The following is a 12727-nucleotide window of genomic DNA, read 5'->3' as shown; positions in this document are numbered from 1 at the left end:
TCCAAGGTGCACGGTTTCACTTTATAATCTCGAAATACTAAAATATTGAATTTTAGTATTTCGAGACCATAAAGTCAAAAGTGCAGTTACGCGAAACTGCATAATATCGAATGCGGAAATCTTGAATCTGCCGTTGTGTTGTCGCGTTTGTGACATGCAATGCGGTTTGTGGATTTAGCTGTGGATTCAGGTAAGTGGTGTTCCTATAAGTGTATTGGGTAGGGATTTTAGTGTGTGTGAGTGTGTGTAGTGGTGAGTGTTACGTGTTTGTGTGTTTAGTGCGACCTCGGAGTTAGTATATATAAGTAGCGGGGGTGTGGGTGGCACAGCCCCCCACATGAGGGGTGCAGGGGGGCTTGCCTCCCTGCTTATAGGTAGCATAGGTATGTTGTGTCTGTGTGTTGTTTTGTCTGTTGTAGTGTCATTAGGTAGGTGTATGTGTGCTTGTTTGTGTGGTGGTGTGTGTATGTAAATGATTGCGATTTTGAATTTCGTGGTTGTGGGTGTTGGTTTTTTGGGGTTTTCGGCTTTATAGTCTCGAGATACAAAAATTCGGTAGTTTAGTATTTTGAGGATATAAAGTGAATCCATGTGCACATATGGAGGTTGGCATAATGTTTAAGGTATTTATCTTACAGACACAATGTGTAGGGTTTGATTCTCACATGGATGTCATTGGCTAGGCTTATAATGGCCTCCAAGGGCAGTTAGCCTAGTACTAATCTTTGAAACTATGAACCTATGTATCTGGACCTCAGACATACTTGTACAAATTGTATTAAAACATTAAATAGCATTTTTCTTTAAAGGTCTGCACTTGCAAACATGTTCAGAATCTCTTTAGAAAAAACACTTCTAATATTTGACTGACAATAGCAATGTGATTCAGTTTAATTTTTTTTTAAGTTTTATCCCAGCTATGTTTTTTTGAGGTCTTAGTCTTTTAAAAGATTAAATATAATTTGCTGAAAGAATTCTTATGGTGGGTGGGTTCAGCATAATGTTTAAGATCTTCACCTCATAGATACAAAATACAGAGTTTGATACTGACCTCAGGTTACTGACTAGGCTTAAAAGAGCCCTTCAGGGCAAGGATGTAGCCAGACATACTGACTACATTATTATTCTGAGCATCATATCAACATGGCTTTTTTCAGGTCATAGTATGTCTACAACTGTCTTAATGACTGCCTTTAGCAACAGATGCAGTATTGCTAATCTCAAAACAATATTTTAATTCTTTTAGGGAGAACAGTTGAAAATGTTACTTATGTTTATTAAGTACAGGGGGGAAAGCATTTTAACAGATGCGTCCATTTTTAAGTGATGAGTGTCCGAGTGGGGCTAGCACTAACAGCTTCTTCTTCTTCTTTCGGCTTTTCCCAGTTATGGGTCACCACAGCGGATCACCTGTCCGCTCATGATTGGCAGTGGAGTTTTACAGTGTCAAGTTGCCAGCCCGGCGCCCAACCTTCCACAGAAGGCACACACATGCACACACTCACACCTAGGGTCAATTTAGAGTGTCCAATCCACCTACTGCATGTCTTTGGGATGTGGGAGGAAACCGGAGCACCCGGAGGAAACCCACGTGACCACAGGGAGGACATGCAGACTCCACACAGAAGGCACCCCAGCCAAGAATCGAACCAGAGAACCTCTTGCTGTGAGGCGGCAATGCTAACCGCTGCACCACCGTGGCCACCCTGGCTAGCACTAACAGCCTGTGAGTACAATATTGAATTTTCTTGCTACATCCCTACTTCAGGGCAGTTAGCTTTGTTCATCCATGAACCTATAAATGATTCACTTGGTTTTCATTTTTTTTTCAGTCTGTACTACAGTGTTTTTCCCCCATGTGTACAACAGTCAAGTGGAGAAAATCAGAGTTCGCAGCAAATACTTAGGGTGGTATTCATAGTCCCCAGTTTCGCCACTCGTAGTGGTAATATGTGAACAGCAGCGCTACGTTGTTATGTAAAAAAAGGTCAGTGGTGGTCATTCAAGCTGACTACAGAAATGAGAAGGCGTTTTGATAAACATGTTTCCATACAGTATATGTGTAAAGTATGTAAAGGATATGCATTAAGCGGAAACCTAACGTGCCTTAGACATTGTCATATCACTACGATTTATACAGATAAACAGAAAAGGGCCTAATTTGCATACAAAACACAAAGAATCCTGAATTTACATTAAAAACAACACATTAACTTGTAATATCTAGAGTTATGCAGAAAATTATTTAGGAAACCATGGACTTAAAGCAAGGAAAGATTATTGAGTTCACTTCAAGAAATGCTTGTTTTATCCATGCAATGGGCATAATGCAATGGCTTTAGTGAATACTGTAAAGCTGTCATTTGTAAATGGAAAATCATTAAAACAGCAGTGGAAATAATTAGTGATCAGTGAGAAAATAATTTATTTTGGTGTCATTTAGTGATTGTACATACACGGTAGAAGTACTTAAGTAGCAAGGCTGCTTTGTTGGCTTTACTGCAAGATACTTACCCACTGAGGTAAGATTATTAAGCTCACTTCAAAAAATGTTTTATTTTGTTTTAAAAAAAAAAAATGTTTTATTCATACAAAGGGTATATTACTACAGTACTGAAAGCTGTCATTTGTAAATGGGAAATCATTGCAGCAACAATAGAAGCTATTAGTGATCATGGAGAGAATGTATTTTTGTGTATTTTAGTAATTATGCATACATCGTAAAAGTACTGAAGTGTCCTGGATGTTTTGTTGGGAGATATGTAGCCACTGCAGGTATTAAATCTGTGCAATGGCTAATGAAAGGATGGATGTGTTGAACTGCTTTCTTCAACTGGGCTTTGTCACATTTTTTTTTCACAATATGTCATGTTTGTGGATTGCAAAGTAGATATAACAGACACAGCTATGTTTTTTAATAAAAAAATGTGTAGCTGGTGCAAACATGTGACTGAATTGCAAGTAGCATACATTGCTCTACACAACTTCCCATTTATATCTCATTATAATTAATTTGCTTAGACTAATTCATGGGCATTGCACGTTAATGTAAATGGTTTCTATGAATCATCACCTAGCCACTCTCATTCCCCGACATCACAGACACCTGTAACACGTTCATGCAACAGCTATGAATACTGGCCTCACACAGACAAAAGGAAAACATGCACACTCTGACATTAATGCACAAGGACTTATAAATTCTGACAACAATGCATGAGGACTTGTACATTCTGACAGTAATGTAATATAACTCAGAGCCAAATATAAATCAAATACACTAAAGCAGCAACATTTATCACTCACCACTGTATTGCTTGATGACCACAGGGATTCCTCAGATCATTTAACTTTCCTTTTAACTTTAGCATAACGCCAGGTTATGATGGGGTTTCCAAACATAACCACATTTATGTGCGTTTTGAAATGGAGAGGAATTTAGTCTGCTCTTGAGGCGAATTCCTTAACATCTTTTTCAAAACTCCATCAGGTGGCTGTGTTAATATGATAGTAAAGCTGAAATTCAGGGATTTATCAGGACCCATAGAATTAGAACAGATTCGATTCTCAAATTATTAATGGTTTTGTCATTATTACTATTAACTTCCCGATTTAGTCTTGACTGGCACTGTTTTATATGATGGTGGCGGCAAATGAGGTAAGTAAAGCTAGGACATTCCTGGGAATTAGTCTTAAAAGAACTTACCCAGGAAGTTCAGAAGGGTACTTAATATGATGCTGTACATGTTACTCTCCTGACCCCCCCCCCCCCACACACACACAGTATAGTAAAAACAGCTGGTGCCTTTGTTACATTACAATCTTCAAGCTTCTAAGAGCTGGTGAAGGTTCAGATCATTAGATTCCCCTCAAGCTATGTCAAAACCACCACAAAAGAACAACCAGCATAGCATTTGCAAGGCTTCAAAATGGACCTGCTAAATGTGAACAGTATAGATAATAAATGGGTCTTGCTTGAAACATAGCTATACAAAAAAGCCAGATGCATCAGCCATTACTGAAAAATGGCTTAAAGATGAAACAACTGCAATTGAACCTTCTGCTACTTAACTTTCAAAGATTTTCTGATAATATGGCAGGCAAGAGGACTGGGTGTGGTGTAGTATAATGTTTTGTATTGCTTATGGTCAATAAAATAAATGCCATGGTCACACACATTAGTAAAAAATGACCCCTAGTAATGAGACTCCCAAATTAATTTTTGTGGGGCAAACTGTTAGTGTAGATTACATCTCCCACATCACCATTTAAGAAACTAAAGGTCCTCCTTGAGTAATTTGTTTACACTAAAATAAACAGATGTACAATGGTAGGAGACTTTATCCTAAAATAAAAATATTTTTTTTTCTGATTGGAATCATTTCTAGTAATAGCTTCATGCAGATAAACAATGAGCTCTTAGACTCAGTCCCTCCTGAGGCACTAACTTCCCCCTCATGCTCTCTTTATTAATATCCTTTCTGTATGCTCACTCTCACAAGGTCACTCAAATTCCTTGAGTGTCCACTGTCCGTTCTCTGCCCAGCTGTCAATATACACTTTTAAACCTATGCCTATCTACTCTGAGTACCAACCTGTCCTAGAAAGAAAGAAAAAAAAATTGCGTTGCTGTTTCACACCGATTATCAAAACAATGAGACGCACTGCACACAGAAATTGATTCCACTGCTGCATTGGACTGTTTCTTAATTACTTAGCCAAACTGAGGATAAACTCCTCTATTTCAACTGAGGAAACTCAAGGAAAATAAGTGCCCCTGGGTCTCCACTGAGATCAGGGCCCTAATTAAGGAAAAATTAGATGCATCAAGAACTTATTAGAAATCAAGGAAACAGCATTTGTTAATGTTAGTGAAAGAGGATGTGGTACTTTTAAATGTGGCACTTGTTCACAGTGCCCATTTATTCTGGAGAATACAGAAGTACTACTGAATAATATTTTAATTAAAACAAAGTTTAATTGTACATGCAAATCAGTAGGTATTGTGTATCTAGCTTTGTGCAAACAGTGCCCTAGTTTCTATGCTGAAAAGACTGTCCGCCTTTTTAAAGAGAGGATTTATGAACACATTTATGACATTAAACACAAGAGAAACACAAATTCTTTATATTGCCATGTGGAAAAATATCCGAACCATGAGTTGTTATTTTTTGGAATAGATCCAGTATACAACTGAGGAAACTCAAGGAAAATAAGTGCCCTTGGGTCTCCAATGAGGTCAGGGCCCTAATTAAGGAAGAATTCATGATGGTACAAAGACGCTCAGGGTGTCAATAACTCTAACTCTCAAAAGTGACCCTAAGCTTGTCATCAGAGCCAGCAAAACAAAAAAGGTATCATGGAAAAAAGCAGATTTATTTATTTATTTAGCTATTGGCATTTTTTTTTACCGGGATAGTCCACTGGGTCATTAAGAGCCTATTTTCATTGGAGGCCCAGGGAGAAAAACTCCACAAAAACATAAGCATACCACAGCTTCACAAAAACCTGAACATACAAAACAAATATGATAACAATCAGTACAGCATACACACACATATGCATGTAGTAAACACTTAAGTAAAGTTAAAAAAGAAATTTACAATTAGGTGCAACTAAAATACAACTTAGGTTTCAGAGTAAGATAAGAAAAATAACTGAAAAAAGGCAAGCATTACATAAAACTTTCTGCGGGAAATGTGGCTAGGCTACCTCCAGACACTTAGTAGGTATAGGTCACTGAAGTACTGATATAATCCAGAAGCAAAGGCATCAGGTTTTGAAGGGTGGAGACTTGCTGCAAGTGCAATTCCAGATAGAAGATAGGTATCCTCGTAGAAAGATTTTAAATGATGCATGATTCTGATTAGTTCTAATAGCTAATGGTAAGGTATTCCAGGTTTTGGCTATATAACATGAATAAAGAAGCTGGCCAGCAGGTAAATTTGGCTTGCAAACCTGCAAAAGATGTTGACTCTCAGATCTGAGTAGCCTCTTGGGGTCGTAGTAACTAAATAATTAACTAAGAGCAGGGCAGTCTAAAGGTTTATAAATTATTTTGTGTGCAGTTGTGTGAACATTCTAGCCAATTCAGGGAGTGTAGACCTCACCTCTCTCAACCTGGAAACATCAAAAATCTGGAAAAAGGCCCATGAAAAATAGGTACAAATCGGTATACTAATTAACATAATATTTGCATACATAATTATGTAACCCCACCCACTCCAATAGAATTGTGGGATACCAACTTTTAAATGCAAACTGAAGAAAAGACAACCAAAATATTGCCCCTTCACAGTGTTTTTGTATCATAACGTGAGATAAAGCAATGTCAGAGTTGACAGTGTGAACATCTTTTTTTCAGTTGGAGAGCAAAGCTTAGTGTATTGATCATGTGGGTATCAATTACTTTATCTAGCCCAATGAAAACATTATGTTTGTTCTTTTCCTGAGGCAAATGGCACTACATTCAAAGACTACAGCTTAATAAGCAGAAGTTAGTAACTGTCAGACAACTGCTTCAGCATCCTGTCAGAGTTATTATAATGCGTACTTGGGTTTCCTTCCATCAAGTATAACTTTCTTACGTATTTTGCAAAATACACCATGGAGCCTGCTACACAACAAGAACAATATGTTTTGCTGTCTGGTACCTACACTTAAAATAAAAATAACAAAATAAATTAAATTAAACGAGGAAAATTTGTCATAAAGTAACATTTCTGGCAAACTGGGCCTAAGACAAACAATACTAATGGTAAACTAACTAAAAAGCATAAGTAACTTACATATGATTATAACCCTCTCCACGGTAAGTAGCAAAGCCACAGAATGTTAAACAATTACTTCAGCAGTAGAATATAAACTCCTCAAGTAGTAAGCCATTCCTGAAACATTTCATGAACTGTATAAAATCCTATGTAACAGACAATCTGTGTAATGAATAGAAACAGCCTAGCTCAGTTGCAGTGAGGCATAAAGCCCTATGACTCAGATGATGCGAGTCTAAGCAGTTTTTGGACACTGGAATAACTGGGCAGGAATGTGTAAGTTTGATGGTCAATCAATGCCTCCATAAACTGTGTGAGAGGAAGTTAATATGTTCAATCATTCTGTTCTTAAATACAATGTTCTGCTCATGTACAAATCTGACACTCTTTTTGACATTTTACTTCATTTTCTCCAAGTTCTCTTATGTCATCACTTGTCACATGCTACACTTCAGTGTTATTGCTTTCTCCTGAATTTTCAGGGAAGATCACAGTTGGTATTAATACTGACTAAGGGAAATTTGGGCAGGACATCAAGGAAATTGAAGTACCCTTTTTTGATAAGTACAATGGGATCTTTTACATTCTCCAGGGCTGCCACTTACTGGGGCAGATGGGGCCTTGATTTAATGTCTCAGAAGTGCAGAAGCCCCCCCCCCCCACACACACACACAGAGCAGTGCAATTCCATTATGGATTTATGAAAAAATAAATCTAACATTCTCAGGTAGGAATGAAGCCAACAGTCAACTGAGCTTCCACTCTGAAAGGCAGGTGGGCTATGTGTTGAGCCACTGGCATAGGTAAACCTTGGCATCTCCTATAAATATTTTCTCTCCACTGTACTGGTTAATGTTGAGCCAGCACTTGCTGTTACTATTGTTAGGAGAGTGCTACAAAGACTATCAGTTTTGAATTTTTAATATAACAATTCCTTGGTAGAAAAACTATGATTATAATTTGAAAGAATTTTCCAAGTACGTCAAACAGGAACCGTAAAGACCAGTGCAAAAATGACTGTTGAGTGTGACAAAAGACCACTTTTTCAGACATCCATTTGGAATTCTACCAAGATGTATTTATTTATTTTTATTTAACATCTGTTAATTGGGAAAAGTTAAACTTGGAACCAACCAATTTTCAGTGGGGAGAAATGCTCCAGAGTCCAGACGCATGTCTTTGTAATGTGGGAGGAAACCAGAGCACCTGGAGGAAGCCCACAGAAATGTTAAATAATTAAAACAATAAATAAAACAGTAAAGCATTAAAATTAAAAAAGAAAAAAAAAACATTGTGTTTTCTCTGAGTAGCCTGCCCCAACCCCAAAAAACACGCCGTTCAATGTGTAATTGGCAGCAATATTACCACCAATGCAATTCAACACACAGGCATGGTGACAGCATTACTCTCAGGCTGAGCTTATAGACGCATAACATTAAATGTTGATAAACTAAGACTCAGCTAACTATAGTGTGGCCTTTATTTTTCCCAGCTAGCTACTGATCACACAGACTCTTGCTTAAGTTTTACAGAACATAAAGTTTCAACACAGTGCAATCTGCTCACTGCTGCTGCTATGTAACTACAAATAAAATCCAATTTGAGCAACTGGAGGAAACACACACAAATGTTAAATAAATAAAAATAAAAAAGTATTAAACTTAAGATGGAAGAAAAAAAACATTTTCCTTTTTCCTCTGAATAGCCCAACCTCGAAAATACACCATTCAGTTACAATGTAATTAACAGCCGTCAGCAATATTACTGCCCATGCAATTCAACACCGGCATGGTATTACAAGTCTCTGAGCTTAAACGTAACATTTTAAATGTTGGAAAACTAGGACTCAGCAAAATAAGTGTGCTCTTTCATATTAGCAGCAGCTAGCTACTGATCACACACTTCACATAGTGCAGTAGAATCGTTTGTAATATGCATATTTTTTTTTTTTTTTTTTTTTACTTACCTGGAATGAAAGTATATTTTCTAATCCTAAAAATGGAATGGATTCCTCCTAGCAAGTGCAAACACAGGGCAGGGGGGTACTGGGCGGACTCTTCCTTAAGTTCTGCAGAAGTTAAATAAAATTTATTTTTAACACAGTACAACTACAGACTGGAGTACGCTCCCTGCTGCTGCAATAAATACATTACACAAACAATCCGAGTTACACAAACCCTGAGCGAGTCTCCAACCAAGTCCAACAGGCAGTCGTCTGCTTCAAAAGCCTGTGTGTGGTGACATCAATCATTTAAACCTGTAAAAAAAATAATTAAAAAAATCGGGAATTGAAGGGAGCCATTCAGGAACAGGTGGCACCCCATTATTTTGCCTCAAACCGATAAACACAGAAGAATTCAGTACAGTTGTGAGGTGTGGTAGAACCGTACAATGATGGGTAAATATTTGGTATTTGTGGCAAACTTGGCAATTTTGTTATAACATAACTCAAGCTTTGTTTTTAGGGAGGATTGAAGGTTAGTAACTAAAGGGCTCCCATAGACGAGAGAAGGAAGTAGGTAAGTGGTAGCCATGGTTTGTTTAGTAGAAAAGCTAAGGAAGTGTTTGTGTCTGTAAGGAATGCCTAGCTTTTGATGTGTTTTACTAACATTATGCTGTATGTGCAGGTTACATTTTAGATGTGCATCCATTATTACTCTAAGTAGTTTAGTGTCAGCAACAACTTCAGTTGTGGTGTTGCTTTGAGAAAGTATTGTAAACTGAGCTTTGGTCACGGGAGTTTTTTCTTGTTCTTGGAACTAAATAGAATAAGCTTGGCTTTGTTTGGATTACGAGACAGATGATTATTGTATAACCAGGTCTCTATGGAGGTAAAGGCCAACTGAGTGACTCGCTGGAGATCAGATGTGGAATCAGCAAAACCTATAATAGCAGAGTCATCTGTACACTGTATAAGAGATCCCTGACTAAATGAAGATGGAGACTATTAATGAAGATACTGAATAGGATGAGTCCTAATATAGAACCTTAGGGAACCCAGGTAGAGGTGTGATGATATGGAGAGAGGGAGTTTTGCTATTTAACAGCCTGTTGTCTAACTGATAAGTAACTTGAAAACCAGCTAGGAGAGGAGGAAGAGAGACCAATTTTAGAGAGTTGGGTTAGAAGTAGATGTTGACAGACTGTATCGGAAGCTTTTGATAGGTCAAGAAATAGGGAGGAGATGATTCTACCCGAGTCCTGGGCATTATTAACTATGTCCAAAAAAGGATATCAAGGCAGTCGCAATACTATGACTTGGTCCAAATCCATGTTATGTGTATGATAGGATATGGTTATTAAGGAGAAAGTTCAGAAGTTGAATATGTATACATTTATCAAGGATCGTGAAGGTAGAAGACAGAATGGCTATCGGCCTGTAGTAAATGAAATCAGAAGTATTGCCACCTTTGTGAAGGGGGAGAATAAATGTTTTTTTCCAAATCTTTGGGACATAGGATTCTAGGATCAAACTACTGAGGAGTATACTGATAGGGTAGGGAATGCCTTTGGTTGCTAATTTTAGATATTCTGTGAGTAGGTTATTATCTGCATTAGAGCTAGGTTTGAGTTTGAGGAGTAGTCTTTTTATTGTAAAAGATGGAATGGGATTAAGCATGAATATGGGTGTAGGGTGGGTTGTGACCTCAGAGGAATGACAGAAGGGTGTAGAAGAAGCGGAGCATGTGTGAGAGGCTGGTCTTCATGACCCAGTATCCCTTATACTGTAGTGTGGTTGGGAAAAATTAGCAATGATGTTTGCTATAGTATTGATGAAGTGAGAGTTAGAGAGACTGGTTATTTCTTGTGGTGGTGTGTCAGTATATGGAGATGGATTGCATTTTGTGCCCAGATTTAAGAGCGATGTTATGGATGTCCGGAATGTTTTTGGGTTCTGCTTACAGCTGATTTGAAGTTTTAGATAATACTCTTTTTTTGTCCTTGGTGACTTGTCTTTTTTCCTGGTTGCAAAGTTATTTGAATTTCAACAAGTCTTGGGTTTTTTTTACTTAATAACCATTGTTTCCAAGTTTTTTCCGTAGCTAGCTTTAGTCCTCTAGTTGGTTTAGTAGACCATGTGACATGTTTGGCTTTGATCTTCTTTGTACGAGAGGGTGCAAGGCTATTTAGTGTTTCTAGGAATATTGTGTTAAAGTAGTCTACTGCATCATCAAGAGGTAGAATTTTTAGGATGCTCCAGTTCATCTTATTTAGAGTATTAATGAATGTTTATGGATTGAAGTTAGTCAGTCTAAGATGAAACCATCCTTAGTAGTTCAATTGAATCTGGTTGCAGTGGTGATAAGTTGAGTGAATTTAAATAGGCTAATATTTGAAGATGGGAATTTGGAGCAAAAGTGTAGCCAGTTTATATTAACATCCCCCAGGACGATGGTTTCATTTTTAATAGAATTAAAGATCCAAGCAAGGATATCTTCCAGAACAGGTACATTATTGCCAGGAGGTATATATAGAACTATGAAACATTATTTTTTAAATTTATTTGTAGGAAAGATATACGAATTTCAGCGTTAGAAATCTGTGGAATGGTGTTTGAGTAAGGGACTATATTGAAGGTGTTAGGAAAAATAAGTGCAATACCACGTCCTTTTTTGTGGGGCCTATCAGATCTTAATGATTCAAAGCCTGGAGGGAGGAATTCAGAGTCTTTTATATAAGGTTTTAACAAGGTCTCGGTAGCAGCAATGATGTCTGGTTGATCGAGAGCAATCCAGGCATTAAAGTCTAACATTTTATTTTGAATGCTTTGGAAGTTTAGCATAACCGTGTGTAAAGAGTTACAGGAATTCTTGGTGATAGGATAGCATGGACAGATTAGTGGGGGTGGGCCCTGGGTTAGGGAGAATGTCCCCACACAGGTGTCCAATAGAAAACTTGGAAGGAAACTAGCCATCTGAGATGACTGTAGAAGGCAAAGCCACTGACAAGTCCAAATCAGTATCAGCCTGGGGCAGCAGTGGTTTCCATTATAATCTTGCCATTGTCATTAGGGACTTCAGTGCAACTCCTGATACACAATTATTTTCCTGCCCCCAAAGTGGGATCCAGCACACTTACTCAATTCAAATGTCCATTACTAGCACAACAACCTGCTTTTTGCTTCACAGAAGTTGGAAGGGAGGAGGAACTTATGTTACTGGAGAAGCTACCCGCAGATGGCAACTTAACACAGGCTCTTTTTCACTCATCTTTTCTATGGTCAGCAACCCTTATTCTCTCAGAGCATTTGCTGACATATTTAACTGGTCACTTACCACACAAATTATTCCACCCATTGTAAATATGTGATTCGATCCCATTACTCGGTGGTCTGTCCAGCTTCTCCATGACTATGGACCTACTGTAGGTAGTAGTTGAATCACCAAAATCTTTGTGACACTCATGTATGTATGCGTAAGTTATGGACCATGTTAACATTTATATATTTTATTGACCTAAGTAAATAGGTTCATAGGTAGGTACTAGGCTATTGGCACTAGGGCCTATATAAGCTGAGCCAAAATGGAACCCTGGCTTTCGCCACCCAAGAAAATTATTTTCCTGTGCCCCTGTTGAGCTGAGCCACAGAAGTGATCTCCGGGGTGAATTTCCTATTTCCCATTCAATCATCAAGATTTTTCTTGAAGAGTGCTAATGAAGAGCTTTGTTTGATATAGATAGGTAGTTTGTTCCAGAGTATGGGAAGTCTCTGGGACAGGAATCTACCTCTCCAGCATGTTCTGTTTATTGTGGTGACATGGTATAGGTCCCTAGAGCATGTAGCTCAGAGGGATTGGGATTTCTTTAAGTGGAGCATGTCCAACAGCTCTGGGTTTGACATAGCTTTGTATGTTAGGCAGGGGGATCACCTCTGAGTAGGCGATATGCGACAGAGTAAAGCTGGAGTTTTTTGAGACAGTCTGCATAGGGCATCTGTTTGAGGCCTGAAATCCTCT

Source organism: Protopterus annectens, chromosome 15.part0, assembly GCF_019279795.1.
Source record: "Protopterus annectens isolate FY-2018-M chromosome 15.part0, PAN1.0, whole genome shotgun sequence".
In the NCBI taxonomy this organism is placed as follows: Eukaryota; Metazoa; Chordata; order Ceratodontiformes; family Protopteridae; genus Protopterus; species Protopterus annectens.
The sequence above is the reverse complement of the archived record's forward strand: the minus strand, read 5'-3'. Positions refer to the sequence as shown.